Here is an 18,058-nt window from a genome sequence, read left to right on the forward strand (position 1 = left end):
ACTGTGGCATGTTCTGATAGATTACAGCACTGAGCACAATATATGAACAAGTGGGAAAACCCAGCCTTCCAATGCAGTAAATATAACACTTCCTAATATTTAACTGGATCTCAACATTTCTTGTATAAACTCCAGCACTATTTTCATTGTAAATTCTGCCCCATGATTTCTTAACGTTCAGACTCTTTCTGTAAACAGAATTGGTCAAAACTGGCCTTTTATTTTACCTACAGATTTAGAAATGTAAGCATAACTGTATAACAGAGGCAGAGTAAAGGGCTGGTACTTTCAAAATGTTTAACAAAGAGTTTTGCCATTTTATATCTTTTTGTTTTTCTTTTATGCTGAACGCACTGATTTGTATTTCTAATGTATAATAAACTAGTACCTTTTACATTGACTTTCGTCTTGTGCTTTGATCCTTAAAAAAAAAAAAAAAAACGAATTGGGACTAAGCTGTTCTTCAGGGCAATGTAATTAATTTAGAATAATTTGAATGCTAATTAATGCAACCATTATCTGAATTTAAAAGCAGTAATTGGTTCCCATCTCACATTTTCAGATATATTGGAACACGTAACTATTCCTTTAATTGAAGAATGAAGTGTCGCTGTAAGATGACACATGGACTTTTTACTCCTTTTCAGTGAATTATCTTTGGCAATTGTGCATATGTATATTTATAATGCAGGCAGTTAAACAAACAACAAGAAGAAAAAGGAAATGTATGAAAAAATAAATCAATATATAAAGAAAAATGTAAAAATAGAAAAAATAAGTTCCAATAAATATCAGAAGGTGAATAGGTATAGTCACTGATTCCATCACTGATTTATATTAACCCATTTTTGATAAAGCCCCAGTGGTGAAACGCGTTAATGGTTTTAAATATTGTGTATTTTATATAATTATTTTTGGCCCTATATTTGTGCCACTATCTTTCTACACACTATTTTAATTTCTCCTGGCATTCTACTCAACTGATCCTAAGGTGGGGATTATACCACCAACGCTACCTCCAGAGTGCAGTGTGGTCTGCACTCTATTTAATTGGATATTATCACCCCCTGGAGGACCAGCATCGACATATCCTACAAGCGGGGATTATTCCGCTGTATGCCTGTTATACCTGAGCTGGCCATAGCTCATGCAAATGTGAGTGGTATACTTTAATTTTATTTTATATAATATTTACTTTATACACTCTGCACGATTGGTCCTCTTTTTCTTTTTTTTTTTTTTGTGTCTTCCATATCACAAGACGATTTAAACTACAATAAACAGAGAAGATACTCCACCAGCGGAATGAGTGACTATACCTATTCACCTTCTGATATTTATTGGAACTTATTTTTTCTATTTTTAATTTTTTCTTCATATATTGATTTATTTTTTCATATTTTTTATATAATATTTACTTTTGGCGCAGCCTTTCTTTTTCTTCTTGTTGTACATTTCTCATATAGAGGGTTACCCTCAGTTAGGCCGCTGCCTATCCACTGTATTATTAGCGCTAACCTAACCTTTTTTCTTGGACTGTAGTTAAACAAACAAACATAACAAACCCAGAAAGTAAGAATGTTTTAACAATAGAAACGTGAAAGGTTTTTATTTTTCTTTTTTCAAGTAACAAAATGCAAAGTAAGAATTTAAAGTGAATCTAAAACTTAAAGGGACACCCCAGGCACCCAGACCACTTCTGCCCATTGGAGTGGTCTGGGTGCCAACTCCCACTACCCTTAACCCTGTAAGTGTAATTATTGCAGTGTTTTATGCCTTCAATGTAGCATCAATTCTAAATACGTGTGCAGTCAGAGATTTTATAGGCATATAGTTTGGTCCATGATCAAATAATTAAACCAGGTGCTAATAATCAATTCAATATGTAGGTTAAAACTAGACTGTACTTTTCAGCTGGTACAAACAAGTGAAATTCAATTTAATCCATGCCAGAACAAATCAACTCATCCAAGATCTACCAGATTTGCAGAAACCATTGAGACCGAGTACACGCGTCTATTGTCTGGTCGCCAAAAAGCTGTAACACCAACATGCAAACGAGGCCAAGTGACTCAACCGTGCACAATGCACAGGAACTGGGTACAGAAAATGGCAGCGGTGTTTCTTACCTTTATCGCCACTTTATAAGGTTCTTCCTTAACGGTCTTACAAAGAATTTTGGACTGGCACACGGCCCTGAAGCATAAACAGTGGGTCACTTTGGAAAAGGGTATTGCGGATTCCTCACTGCATGGACGGCGATATGTGAAGCAGCACACTTGTCTCCAAAGGTTTATGTGTCAGTGGTGTTTATGTGTCTCTCATACCACTGACACATAAACCTTTGCTAGGTGAGGGTTTATCACACAGAGCATGGGCAGTGGCGTACACACAACCCATGGGGCCCCGGTGCGAAAACTGATCCGGCCCCCCCCCCTCCCCCCGCGCGAGCGCTTACTCTGCGCAGGCAGGGGCCGCAACACATGGCGGCGGGCACCTGGTCGCAGGGCTGCGACCCGTGCGACCGCGGTATGTATGCCAGTGCATGCATAAACACATACACTTAAAGGACCACTACAAACACCCAGATCACATCAGCTCAATGAAGTGGTCTGGGTGCCAGGTCTCTCTAGTTTTAACCCTGCAGCTGAAAACATAGCAGTTTCAGAGAAACTGCTATGTTTCACTGAGGGTTAATCCAGCCTCTAGTGGCTGTCTCATTGACAGCCGCTAGAGGATTTTCTGCGATTCTCACTGTGAAAATCACAGTGAGAAGACGCTGAACGTCCATAGGAAAGCATTGAGTAATGCTTTCCTATGGGCGGTTTGAATGCGCGCGTGGCTCTTGCCACGCATGTGCATTCGGAGCTGAGAGGCGGATGGGGACGGAGAGATCCCCAGCGTTAAGGGAGTACGGCGCTGGAGAAAGGTAAGTGCTTAAGACACACACACACAAACACTCTCATGAACAGACACACACATTTACTGACAGACACACACTCAGTGACAGATGCACACAAACATACTCAGTAACAGACACACACACACACACTCTAACACTAACACACTCACTAACACACACACACTCACTAACACTAACACACACTCTAACACTAACACACACACTCACTAACACACACACTCACTAACACACACACACTCTAACACTCACTAACACTAACACACTCACTAACTGTCACGACACGCCTTAGTCGACATGCCCTCGTGCAGTACTCGCACTCACCACTCTTTCTGTTTGGCACTGTTTCTCATTTCCTTTCGTTAGGCACTACACCTGGCCCTTGTTTAGCACCTATATATTCTGGTTTCTCCCCTCACTCCCTGTCAGATCATTATCCTCTATCCTTGACCCTGTACCTGCTGTTTCCTGGTTCCCGTGATTCTGGCTCCTGTCTCCTGTGTCTTGTTTCCTGTGTATCCTGAGTATCCTGTGTTTCCTGATCCGGTGTTCCGATGTCCTTGTGGTCCTGTGTTCTTGTCTCTGCCTGGTCCTGTGTCCTGTGCCTCCTGTTCCAGTGTTCGCCTGCAGTGTTCCTGTCTAGACTCCTTCTCCAGTGATTCTGACCTTGCTGCATTATTTCTGTGTGACCTGCTTAGGACTTTGCCCCTTGATGTTCATTTTGTACTTGGTGGCTGCACTAACCTGACTAAGCCTTTACCTTTGCCTAGGACTATCGTGGACTCTGCCTGCTCTATTGTATATATTGGGTTATTGTATATATTTATATATTTGTGGCATTGTCATATTTTGTTTTGTGTATATATATCTATATCCTTTTGGTTTGCCTTAATACATTTTCTTTATTACTCCATTTATCGTGTCCTAGAATTATTTCTCTGCTAAGTTGGTTCCCACACTTAAAGGGACAGTGCTGTTGCAGGGCAGCACCCCTTCATGTCCTGACACTAACACACACACTCACTAACACACACACTCACTAACACTAACACACACACTCACTAACACACACACACTCACTAACACACACACACTCACTAACACACTCACTAACACACACACTCACTAACACACTCACTAACACTAACACACACACTCACTAACACACACACTCACTAACACCACACACACACTCACTAACACCACACACACACTCACTAACACCACACACACACTCACTAACACTAACACACACACTCACTAACACTAACACACACACTCACTAACACTAACACACTCACTAACACACACACACACACTCACTAACACTAACACACTCACTAACACACACACACTCACTAACACACTCACTAACACTAACACACTCAAACGTTTTTTGTTTTTTTAATCCCCCCAGCCTCCTTACCTGTGGGAGAGCTGAGGGGATTCCCTGGGGTCCAGTGGTGCTGCTGGCCCTGCTGTCACCCGGCTGGCTGGCGGGCGCGCGAGGGAGCACTGTCCCCTGGGTGCTCCCTCTTCAGCTCCCTCGCGCGCCGCGTACTGATGCCGGAGCCGGAAGATGACGTCATCTTCCGGCTCCGGTTTCAGTGCGGTGCGCGAGGGAGCTGAAGAGGGAGCACCCAGGGGACAGTGCTCCCTCGCGCGCCCGCCAGCCAGCCGGGTGACAGCAGGGCCAGCCTCGGGGGGGCCCGGAGGTGGCCGGCTCCTGGGCCCCCCAGCAGAAGAGGCTGGCCCAGTGACCTACATACCTGGGTCGCAGGGCGGCCGGGCCCCCTGGTGGGCCGGGCCCGGTCGCAGCCGCGACCCCTGCGACCCCGGTATGTACGCCACTGAGCATGGGCTTTTTTTGGGGATGCAGAATATATTCCGATGAAGGCAGTTCTGGGAAGCATTAGCCTAAAAGCTCTAGATGAACTGGTAGGTGAGGGCGTTCCATCACAGATACAAGCTTTTCACTACACTCAGCTACAGCATTTTTACCATAACATCCACAATAAAGCATTCCTCCACCGAGATTTGTCCTGGTTTAACCCCTTAACCCCATAGGCGTGCGCAGCCTATTGCATTAGGGTGTGCACCCTAAAGCACAAGCACACGCCGCGTATATCTATGTATGTATATATAATATGTGTATATATACATATACACATATATATACACACACACACACATACACTGCTGTGTGTGTGTGCTGTTAGTGTGATGTGTGTGTGAGGGTGCTGGTAGTTTACTATGTGGGTGAGGGTGTTTGTGTGTGCGCTCTTGTGAGGGTGCTGTTAATCTACTGTGTGTGAGGGTGCTGTTTGTGTGTGTGTGTGCACTTGTGAGGGTGCTGTTAATGTACTGTGTGTGAGGGTACTGGTAGTGTGCTGTGTGTGTTTGTTAGGGTCCTGTTTGTGTTTGTGAGGGTACTGTTTGTGTGCTGTGTGTTAGGGTGCTGTTTGTGTAATGTGTGTAAGGGTGCTGTGTGCTTTTGTGAGGGTGCTGTATGTCTGTAGGTGCTGTATGTCTGTAGGTGCTGTATGTCTGTAGGTGCTGTATGTCTGTGGGTGCTGTATGTGTGTATGTGCTGTGTATGTCTGTGGGTGCTGTATGTGTGTTGGTGCTGTGTATGTGTGTGGGTGCTGTGTATGTGTGTAGGTGCTGTGTATGTGTGGGTGCTGTATGTGTGTAGGTGCTGTGTATGTCTGTGGGTGCTGTGTGTGTGTTGGTGCTGTGTATGTGTGTGGGTGCTGTATGTGTGTGGGTGCTGTATGTGTGTGGGTGCTGTATGTGTGTATGTGCTGTGTATGTCTGTGGGTGCTGTATGTCTCGCGAGAGGAACCCGGCGGAGCTGCTGGTAAGAGCTCTGCCGGTCCTCTTCTGCCTCCCTCACTGCCTGTGGGTCGGTGGGGAGGGAGGCTGAGAGCAGAGCCGGCATTTGGATAGCGCCGGCTCTGCATGAGCCGACAGGGGGGATCCTGAGATCTCCCCTGCCGGTCTCAATACATAGGCGTGCCGCGGGGATTAGGGTGTGCCCAGGCACACCCGGCACACCCCGTGTGCACGCCTATGCTTAACCCCTTAAGGACCAAACTTCTGGAATAAAAGGGAAAAATTACATGTCAGACATGTCATGTGTCCTTAAGGGGTTAAGGACACAACTTCTGGAATAAAAGGGAATCATGACGGAATATTTCCGTCATGTGTCCTTAAGGGGTTAAAGAATTCTTCACTTTGCAGGCATCACACTGAGTTACCCAAAGTTATATTGTTGCTTTATCAGCATCTCCTTGTAGGGTGTATGGACAGTAAGGACCTCTAAACTGCAATGGGAAGAGCTGACAAAGAAATCTTCTTCGGATGAACGGTGGGGAAAAAAAAAAAATTCATCTTGCACCAAAAGAGTTCTCGATACCAGGAGATAAATTAAAAATTGCTCTCCTTTTGGTACAGGATGCCTACGCTTCTGCGTAAGATCTTTCCAACGGTGCCTGCAACATGCTGTAATGTAGCTGAGGGTACAGTAAGACACCTGTGGTGGGACTACACTGGTCTACGGCCGTTCTGGGGGGAGATTAGGGCCAGGATCACTGATGTCCTGGGTGATGCCTTGCCCCTAGACATTGAGCACTTTTTATTGCACTCTACACCCCACAAGAAAAACACACAATATACCATACCTTGTCCACACGGTTTCTGAATGGATGACGTAACAAGGACCTGATTTCCGAGCCCTTAAAACATTTTAACATCTGGCGTGGGCAGTACTGTGGTTGAGGCTTACATCTGAATTTTTGAGCAGTAATGCCGGTCTGGCACTTACCTGGTATCTCTATCCTATGACTACAGCTTTGGACCTACCTTCCCATGTTGTCAAGATTTAGATTGTATGACTGACATCAGGTTGCTTACTCAGGGACATTACGTTTTGTTTTTTTAGATTGTCGCATAGTTCAGACATTTTACCAGTAAATGTATGTGAAAAGCCTCATTGTTATTTGTACTACACTTATTGTCTCCTCACTTTTCATTTCTTTTGTGATACATGCTTGAAAAACTAGGGACTTGTGAGTCCTATTGCGTCCCCCCTTAATGTAATCCTAAATAACCATATTCGAACAGTCATTTTAAACTAATGCTATTTTTGACCATGACTTAAAAGATTTATTCATTTTTCTGCCACTTTTTTCAACACAAACACGTTATTCATTTCTCTATTTTACACCATTATATCTGGTTTTCTTCAAGAATGGAAATTTGTGCTAAAGCTGTCAGAATCCACTGTAGAATCTACTCCTTACACCACTTTTAGAAAACGAATAAGTAACATGAAAATAATGACGGAATAGACCAGTTTTACAAATATCGCTGATGTTTCTCTTTATTAGCCCTCTCTGACCTGGAATGTTGTGCAATTTGCTAAATCATGTCAATTTAAAGCAAAACAGAGAAAAGGCAGTGTCTACATTGCTACATAATAACACCTCCAGGTGCAGTCTCTCTGACGGCCACTAGAGGGGTTTCCTGTTTCAGTGACTGGTGTTTAGAGTCTCCACGCTCTAGGCTGGAGACACTGAATGTTCCCCATAGAGAGGCATTGATTAACTGCATGAAATGCTGCTTGGCGTGGCGCAGCCGGAGCGAGTTTGAGACAGCCATGGCAAAGGAGAAAAGGTGATTAAAATCCCCTTTTTACTACACAGAGAGGGGGCTGGTCACTTCAGCACCAATGTGTTCCTATAAAGGATTACTCCAACGCTATTAATTCAGGTTTTTATCATTTTAATATCATTTATTTTTTTAAGGAGATGGTTTCCCTTTGCCGCTGCCTGCAAGGAAGACAATTGTGACATCTGTTTCCAATGCGCAGTGTACACTGGGGAACTCAGCCATGAACTGTCAAAGGGGTGCAACTATCCCCCATCTCTGGATGTGCAGCATTTCAAGCAGAAACACTATACTCCCAGACCCCTACCATCATAACCACTTTAAATCACTGAAGTGGTCATGGTGGTTCAAGTAACCCTTTAATTCTCATACATAATGTTAAAACACACAAGACAAATATGGAGGCAAAAGTACAGTAACCAGTCTATATGTATGTGCGTATCAGTATGTGCGTATATAATATATATTTTTTAAAATTCTTTTACGTGTAGATCTATTAATAAATGTGTCAGATCATCGCTTGCTCAGGCTGCCAGAGCCGTGTTACACTTTACCCTCTTTCTGATTTCAAAGTGATTTCATTCTGGCCCCTATGACAGCAAAGAGCATCCAATCAGTTCACTATTTTCATAATTATATTTAATTACAGCAACATATTTCCTATGGCCATATGCCCACTGCTCTATCAAATATTCCCTTTGTGGAAAAGGATGGATCCTCGCCATTGAATTATTTCCTCGCTCCTGGAAATCTTGCCATCAGAGGCTTCTTCAATCAGCAGGTACAAAGTGTAACGAGCTGCTGGATTATAACGAGATTTGTATTAACGTCTTTTGAAGGCCGTACCCTCTTTTCTCAGTAACCAGCTTTCCATCAAGGTTACATAGATTTATTTTTTTTACATTTTACAGATACTTTAACATTGAAACTAAAGTTAATCAGTGGCGTTAATTTAACCATTTATGGTTCCTGTATGAGATTATGATATACAAACGAGGATTGGGAGTAAATCTTCACTTTATATAGCGACCGGTTCTCATATATTGACTAGGATTGTGAGTCCATCTTCACTTTATATAGCGACCGGTTCTCATATATTGACTAGGATTGTGAGTCCATCTTCACTTTATATAGCGACCGGTTCTCATATATTGACTAGGATTGTGAGTCCATCTTCACTTTATATAGCGACCGGTTCTCATATATTGACCAGGATTGTGAGTCCATCTTCACTTTATATAGCGACCGGTTCTCATATATTGACCAGGATTGTGAGTCCATCTTCAATTTACATTGAGCAGCCACAACATTATAACCACTGACAGATTTATTGTTTTAATGGCACTTGTCAGAGGGTGGGATATATTAGGCAGAGAGTGAACTGTCAGCTCTTGAATTGTATTTGTTGGAATCAGGAAAAATGGGCATGTGAAAAGGTCAGAGTGGCTTTGACAAGGACCAAAGAGTGATGGCTAATTGTTTGGGTCAGAGAAATCTGATGTATCATAATATGTATCATATTATCTTGTAGACCAGTTGGATGGCCGGTTGTGTGTGCTTTGTTTACCTGGGGAAGAGATGGCAGCAGGATGCACTATGGGAGAAGGCAGGCAGACAGAGGCAGTGTTATGCTCTGGGCAATGTTCTGCTGGGAAACCTTGGGTCCTGGCATTCATATGGATGTTACCGAGAGATTGTTGTAGATAACATACACTACTTAATGACAATCGTGTTCCCTGATTGCAATGTGCTCAGCAGGATAATGCACCCTGCCACACTGCAAAAATTGTTCAGGAATGGTTTGAGAAACATGATATAGAGATCAAGGTGTTGCATTGGTCTCCAAATCCCCCAGATTTTAATCCAATTAAGTTTTTGTGGCATGTGCTAGAACATCAAATCCGACCCAAGGAGGCCCCACTTCACAACGTAGGACTCAGGACTTAAAGGATCTGCTGCCTTGGTGCTAGATACCACAGGACACGTTCAGAGGTATTCTGCAGTCCATGCCTCAAAACATGAGATGTTTTGGCAGCATGAGGGGACGGGACTCACATAATATTAGGCAGGTGGTTTTAATGTTGTGGATGATCAATGTATATAGTGACCGATTTCCATATATCGGAATCGATCCATCTTCACTTTATATAGTGACCGGTTCCTGTATACTGACAAGTATTGTGAGTCCACCTTCAGTGTAAGTAGAGACTGATTCTCATAGGAGAACACTATGTACAAACTAGTACATCTTCAGATTATATTTTGACTGTTTTCTACATGCTCCATGTCAGCTTGAACTGTAATATTTGTAACTTTATAAGTTGTGGTTGATATCTTCAAAGTAATGTGTCCTACAATAAAATATTACATGTGACATTCCAGGGTCCGGCAGGTTATACAAAAAAATAATACATTTTATAGACTAAATCAAAAGGCTGTATGTTCATTTTTTTAATGTCTTCTCACTGAAAACAGTATAATGGCTTCATGTTTCCAAATTTTACCACGGGAAAAGCAAACGTACCCTTTGTTCCATCTGTTGTCCTTGTACCAGCAGGATTCTGCACTCCTTTTGTTGTTCCGAAAATCCTATTGTCGCTCATTCTGTGTATGTTTTGTCAGCTGTTGTACTGCGCTACTGAGCTTATCATTGTTCTGTAATCAAATAATTATGAATAATATCCTACAACAGAAAATGTGTATTTTGGGGTACATTTTAATCGTTCTGTAGATTCACTTTTCTTTTCTGTTCTTAGTCAAGTGCTGTTAATTTCCTTGAATTGAAGTTTATTTTTTTAGCAATACGGCTCCCACCATTTTATATCACTGGCGTGCACTGGTGATAGTAGAAAACTTAGAACATACATTTTACATTGTAAAATAAAATGAGAAACAAATGTAGTTTTATACTAATTACCACATATAATAATTTAGTTATCCTTTCTGCTGTTGTGCTAAGCTCATCCCTTATGGTCCTGTAACATCTGGCCATACTAACGCAGACTCCCTTTGTAATAAATACTGATTTCAGACACACCATTGCCATCACATGTATAGCATGTCGCCGGCAGTAGAATGGCCAATCAACGTTAAGAGCTATTATTATAACGTAGGAATGTTTAGGAGCAGCATCGGCTGTGGAGCTGTATGTCACGTGTCTGGAACATTAAAAGCTGAGATACATACAAATGATCTATTGTCCTATAAAATGAGTACAGGAATACCAGACTGTATCTGGAGGCAATATCGGCACACATTCCCAGCGTGGGGGAACAGCCCTGGATACACATACGATCTCCACGGACAATAGGTGCGGTTATTGGAATCGGCAACAGTGGTAGGAGCTATTGGAATCGGCAGCAGTGGTAGGAGCTATTGGAATCGGCAACAATGGTAGGAGCTATTGGAATCGGCAACAATGGTAGGAGCTATTGGAATCGGCAACAATGGTAGGAGCTATTGGAATCGGCAGCAGTGGTAGGAGCTATTGGAATCGGCAGCAGTGGTAGGAGCTATTGGAATCGGCAACAATGGTAGGAGCTATTGGAATCAGCAGCAGTGGTAGGAGCTATTGGAATCGGCAACAGTGGTAGGAGCTATTGGAATCGGCAACAGTGGTAGGTGCTATTGGAATCGGCCGCAGTGGTAGGAGCTATTGGAATCGGCCACAGTGGTAGGAGCTATTGGAATCGGCAACAATGGTAGGAGCTATTGGAATCGGCAACAGTGGTAGGAGCTATTGGAATCGGCAACAGTGGTAGGAGCTATTGGAATCGGCAACAGTGGTAGGAGCTATTGGAATCGGCAACAGTGGTAGGAGCTATTGGAATCGGCAACAGTGGTAGGAGCTATTGGAATCGGCAACAGTGGTAGGAGCTATTGGAATCGGCAACAGAGGTAGGAGCTATTGGAATCGGCAACAGTGATAGGAGCTATTGGAATCGGCAACAATGGTAGGAGCTATTGGAATCGGCAACAGTGGTAGGAGCTATTGGAATCGGCAAAAATGGGAGGAGCTATTGGAATCGGCAGCAGTGGTAGGAGCTATTGGAATCGGCAACAATGGTAGGAGCTATTGGAATCGGCAACAATGGTAGGAGCTATTGGAATCGGCAGCAGTGGTAGGAGCTATTGGAATCGGCAACAGTGGTAGGAGCTATTGGAATCGGCAAAAATGGGAGGAGCTATTGGAATCGGCAACAGTGGTAGGAGCTATTGGAATCGGCAACAATGGTAGGAGCTATTGGAATCGGCAACAATGGTAGGAGCTATTGGAATCGGCCACAGTGGTAGGAGCTATTGGAATCGGCAACAATGGTAGGAGCTATTGGAATCGGCAACAATGGTAGGAGCTATTGGAATCGGCAGCAGTGGTAGGAGCTATTGGAATCGGCAGCAGTGGTAGGAGCTATTGGAATCGGCAACAGTGGTAGGAGCTATTGGAATCGGCAAAAATGGGAGGAGCTATTGGAATCGGCAACAGTGGTAGGAGCTATTGGAAACGGCAACAATGGTAGGAGCTATTGGAATCGGCCACAGTGGTAGGAGCTATTGGAATCGGCAGCAGTGGTAGGAGCTATTGGAATCGGCAACAGTGGTAGGAGCTATTGGAATCGGCAACAGTGGTAGGAGCTATTGGAATCGGCAACAGTGGTAGGAGCTATTGGAATCGGCAACAATGGTAGGAGCTATTGGAATCGGCCACAATGGTAGGAGCTATTGGAATCGGCAGCAGTGGTAGGAGCTATTGGAATCGGCAGCAGTGGTAGGAGCTATTGGAATCGGCAACAGTGGTAGGAGCTATTGGAATCGGCAACAATGGTAGGAGCTATTGGAATCGGCAACAATGGGAGGAGCTATTGGAATTGGCAGCAGTGGTAGGAGCTATTGGAATCTGCAACAGTGGTAGGAGCTATTGGAATCGGCAAAAATGGGAGGAGCTATTGGAATCGGCAACAGTGGTAGGAGCTATTGGAATCGGCAACAATGGTAGGAGCTATTGGAATCGGCAACAGAGGTAGGAGCTATTGGAATCGGCAACAATGGTAGGAGCTATTGGAATCGGCAACAATGGTAGGAGCTATTGTAATCGGCAGCAGTGGTAGGAGCTATTGGAATCGGCAGCAGTGGTAGGAGCTATTGGAATCGGCAGCAGTGGTAGGAGCTATTGGAATCGGCAACAATGGTAGGAGCTATTGGAATCGGCCACAGTGGTAGGAGCTATTGGAATCGGCAACAATGGTAGGAGCTATTGGAATCGGCAGCAGTGGTAGGAGCTATTGGAATCGGCAACAGTGGTAGGAGCTATTGGAATCGGCAGCAGTGGTAGGAGCTATTGGAATCGGCAACAATGGTAGGAGCTATTGGAATCGGCCACAGTGGTAGGAGCTATTGGAATCGGCAACAATGGTAGGAGCTATTGGAATCGGCAGCAGTGGTAGGAGCTATTGGAATCGGCAGCAGTGGTAGGAGCTATTGGAATCGGCCACAGTGGTAGGAGCTATTGGAATCGGCAACAATGGTAGGAGCTATTGGAATCGGCCACAGTGGTAGGAGCTATTGGAATCGGCAACAATGGTAGGAGCTATTGGAATCGGCCACAGTGGTAGGAGCTATTGGAATCGGCCACAGTGGTAGGAGCTATTGGAATCGGCAGCAGTGGTAGGAGCTCTTGGAATCGGCAACAATGGTAGGAGCTATTGGAATCGGCAACAGTGGTAGGAGCTATTGGAATCGGCAGCAGTGGTAGGAGCTATTGGAATCGGCAACAATGGTAGGAGCTATTGGAATCGGCAGCAGTGGTAGGAGCTATTGGAATCGGCAGCAGTGGTAGGAGCTATTGGAATCGGCAACAATGGTAGGAGCTATTGGAATCTGCAACAGTGGTAGGAGCTATTGGAATCGACCACAGTGGTAGGAGCTATTGGAATCGGCAGCAGTGGTAGGAGCTATTGGAACCGGCAGCAGTGGTAGGAGCTAGTGGAATCGGCCACAGTGGTAGGAGCTATTGGAATCGGCAACAATGGTAGGAGCTTTTGGAATCGGTAGCAGTGGTAGGAGCTATTGGAATCGGCAACAATGGTAGGAGCTATGGAATCGGCAACAGTGGTAGGAGCTATTGGAATCGGCAACAGTGGTAGGAGCTATTGGAATCGGCCACAGTGGTAGGAGCTATTGGAATCGGCAACAGTGGTAGGAGCTATTGGAATCGGGAACAGTGGTAGGAGCTATTGGAACCGGCAGCAGTGGTAGGAGCTAGTGGAATCGGCAACAGTGGTAGGAGCTATTGGAATCGGCAACAATGGTAGGAGCTATTGGAATCGGCAACAGTGGTAGGAGCTATTGGAATCGGCCACAGTGGTAGGAGCTATTGGAATCGGCAACAATGGTAGGAGCTATTGGAATCGGCCACAGTGGTAGGAGCTATTGGAATCGGCCACAGTGGTAGGAGCTATTGGAATCGGCAGCAGTGGTAGGAGCTATTGGAATCGGCAACAATGGTAGGAGCTATTGGAATCGGCAACAGTGGTAGGAGCTATTGGAATCGGCAGCAGTGGTAGGAGCTATTGGAATCGGCAACAATGGTAGGAGCTATTGGAATCGGCAGCAGTGGTAGGAGCTATTGGAATCGGCAGCAGTGGTAGGAGCTATTGGAATCGGCAACAATGGTAGGAGCTATTGGAATCTGCAACAGTGGTAGGAGCTATTGGAATCGACCACAGTGGTAGGAGCTATTGGAATCGGCAGCAGTGGTAGGAGCTATTGGAACCGGCCACAGTGGTAGGAGCTATTGGAATCGGCCACAGTGGTAGGAGCTATTGGAATCGGCAACAGTGGTAGGAGCTATTGGAATCGGCAACAGTGGTAGGAGCTATTGGAATCGGCCACAGTGGTAGGAGCTATTGGAATCGGCAACAGTGGTAGGAGCTATTGGAATCGGGAACAGTGGTAGGAGCTATTGGAACCGGCAGCAGTGGTAGGAGCTAGTGGAATCGGCAACAGTGGTAGGAGCTATTGGAATCGGCAACAATGGTAGGAGCTATTGGAATCGGCAACAGTGGTAGGAGCTATTGGAATCGGCAACAATGGTAGGAGCTATTGGAATCGGCAACAGTGGTAGGAGCTATTGGAATCGGCAACAGTGGTAGGAGCTATTGGAATCGGCAACAGTGGTAGGAGCTATTGGAATCGGCAACAGTGGTAGGAGCTATTGGAATCGGCAACAATGGTAGAAGCTATTGGAATCGGCAGCAGTGGTAGGAGCTATTGGAATCGGCAACAGTGGTAGGAGCTATTGGAATCGGCAGCAGTGGTAGGAGCTATTGGAATCGGCAGCAGTGGTAGGAGCTATTGGAATCGGCAACAATGGTAGGAGCTATTGGAATCGGCAACAATGGTAGGAGCCTTTGGAATCGGCAGCAGTGGTAGGAGCTATTGGAATCGGCAGCAGTGGTAGGAGCTATTGGAATCGGCAACAGTGGTAGGAGCTATTGGAATCGGCAACAATGGTAGGAGCTATTGGAATCGGCAGCAGTGGTAGGAGCTATTGGAATCGGCAGCAGTGGTAGGAGCTATTGGAATCGGCAACAATGGTAGGAGCTATTGGAATCGGCAGCAGTGGTAGGAGCTATTGGAATCGGCCACAGTGGTAGGAGCTATTGGAATTGGAAGCTAAAACTACCACTAACACCCACCACTGCCGGCGATTCCTATAGCATGAACCACTGCTGCCAATTCCAAATGCACTTTTCTGTGTACTTTATACACTGTGTCTGATGTAGAACTCCAGTGAAAGAATGTGTTAAGGAGATGAATGAAAAGATAGATGAAGGGAAAGAAATGTTCCTCAGCAGCTTACGCGGAGGTTTAATGTTAGAAATAGGTATTCTATGTAACCTTGTTATCTTTAGAATGGGTATATCAAAAATGGACAGAAACAAACCAATTAAATGAACGACTTACAACGTACAGGTAAATGGGACAGGTGAGTCAGCAGGTACCGATATATGAAGGGCTGTTACTAGATAAACATTTCCCCCGTATACCCCAGGACTTTCCATGTGGCTATGCTCATGATATGTGGTCTATGATCCTTTCATGCTAACGGGAACGGACATATCCTTCCGAAAAGTTATTGTGAGGAAATGCCGAAGAATATGTGCACTGGGTTACACACATAAAAACACTATAATTTATTCAAGGCAAACAAAATCTATTTTATTTTTATTAACGTTATAAAGATATAAACTTGTATTTCTCTCTGGTTTGTTGGAAGTATTTTCCCTTTATAATATTTGTGTAATTGTTCATTATAGTGCGGTCGTTCTGTTTATCATCCCGGGTCACGTACTGGAGAGCATCAATCATCTTTAGTGGGCGTTGGGGACAATAGCGCTGACGGTTTGGACGTCGTAGAGAATCCTCTTAGAACGTTTATTCTGCAAAACATCTGTTGTTACCATTTCTTCTGTCATTTCCTCAAACTGTGACATTAAACCACGCTGTCCCACAGCTACGCTAACAGAATTAATCAACTTTTTTTTAAAATCCCTGTAATTCTCTATCTTTCTATTCTTGACATTGCGAATGAACGTTCACAAGTGACGTCTTTTGTTCACATTAACCAGATTATTTACTAAAGTGAGAACTGTCAGGAATTCAGAGTGAATTTCAAATTGCAGACCAAAATAGTTGATATAAAAGCATAACTTTCTTGGAGAATGTGTCCAGTTCAGGGATATTGGCCTTAAATTGTAAATTCACTTTGTATTCCGACAATCCTCACTTTGGTTAATAAGACTGTAATGATCCAGTTATACACTGAGGAAACGTCACCGCTCTGGAAATTAAATGAATATTATCACCTATAATGTGTCTTAACTTTTTTTTTCTCATTTGATGCACCATTTTCTTTAAAATGTAAAAGATTTTGCAATTGGCATCGCAATTCAGTCATGGCACAAAGACTGTTTCCATCCCTCTATATACTGATTGAAAAGCGCAAAGGGTACCGATCATAGCAATGATGGACGGAGCCAAGGTGGAGGTATTCGCTACTTGCGGGAAGTTCTACATTTAATTTAATAACGTCAGCTAATCACTCTCACCCAATGAGCAAACAGAATATTCTACTTCGGAACTTCTGCCTCTCCAGCGACAGTAGCGGAGGCAGCGAGCGGCAGACAGCGCATCCCAAGTAAGAACTCAAACTATTTAAAAATGACTTAACTACTTACATAGAAGGATGCCAGGGCACGCCAGAGACCATAACAACTACAGCATGCTGTACTGGTTGTGATGTTTGGGTTTTCCTTTAACAGTCCCAGATGCTGCATATTAATACACTCCGTCACAGAGACTAAACGGCTAATAATAAGATTTAGCTGGGAAAGTGGCTCTCAAAAGGTATTGTCAGTTGGGTATTAAACTTTGGATTACATTCTTTGACGACATTTCTAAAAAGTGCAAGAGAATTATGGGAATTGTAGTCAGACAGCAGCTGGAGGATCAAGACTCAACACACCTACTAATGTGACAGGTTAGACATTTAGTGAAAGATAAATATTATTAAAAAAAATATGAACGCATAGCGTTCACGGACCTTTCACCAAGGAAGCTGTTTAATAATGTTCCATCATGGGGTGTTTCTACGTGCCCTGTAATAAATGCACTTCTGACGTCATTTTCCAGGTACTGGTATAGATCACACAGCCTGACCAGCGTGGGGCAGGAGTCGACATGTGAAAATCTACGTTAGCTCTGGTTATGTTGTCACTAATTCACATTAAAAGCAGATTAATGGTTTAAATGCCCAGAAATGCATTTGTTTTATGGGGAACTTAAAGATCTATTTCATAGTTTTTTCCTTAAATTACCCTTAATTAATCTCTTTGAATGTTTCTACACAATAAATGAGCTAATGTTTAAACTGAACTCCCCAACATGCGCATCTCTCGGATCATCAGAAACATAATACAGATACACATGGGATCTTTCTCTTTATAGGGACACTGACCACCAAAACCACTATATCTTAGTATATGCCGCCCTTCTGCTATGACTGTGCAAAATACTGCTGTTTCTGGTAAACGTTAATGTTAAAATTTGTCCTATAACAGGGATAAAGGGACACACTGGACCCCTAAAGCACTTTAGCTTGCAGACGTACTTTATATCTTAAGAAATGTACACCTTTATAAATGAACCTTGTTACACCACCGGCTGTCAGACCCCCTGTCCTGTTACTTCCTGGTTTGTTAAGCTCAGTGGAGATATAGTATCTGTCTATAGTATAGGTATGTAGCATAGTTATATAATATAGGGAGGTACATAGTATCTGTCTTTAGTATAGGTATGTAGTATAGCTATATAATATAGGGAGGTACATAGTATCTGTCTTTAGTATAGGTATGTAGTATAGTTATATAATATAGGGAGGTATATAGTATATGTCTATAGTATAGGTAT

At 43.8% G+C, this 18,058-nt stretch overlaps 1 long non-coding RNA gene across 1 annotated transcript in view; it reads right to left on the reverse strand.

The window, feature by feature from the left end:
• LOC134571118 (uncharacterized) overlaps positions 1 to 18,058 on the reverse strand; it is a 49,633-nt gene that overhangs the window by 19,537 nt on the left and 12,038 nt on the right. Inside the window, exon 2 of the long non-coding RNA XR_010085187.1 lies at positions 10,116 to 10,246. This is a non-coding gene — a long non-coding RNA (uncharacterized LOC134571118). The remainder of the gene's footprint in view (positions 1 to 10,115; positions 10,247 to 18,058) is intronic.

Source organism: Pelobates fuscus, chromosome 8 (genome assembly GCF_036172605.1).
Source record: "Pelobates fuscus isolate aPelFus1 chromosome 8, aPelFus1.pri, whole genome shotgun sequence".
NCBI lineage: Eukaryota > Metazoa > Chordata > Amphibia > Anura > Pelobatidae > Pelobates > Pelobates fuscus.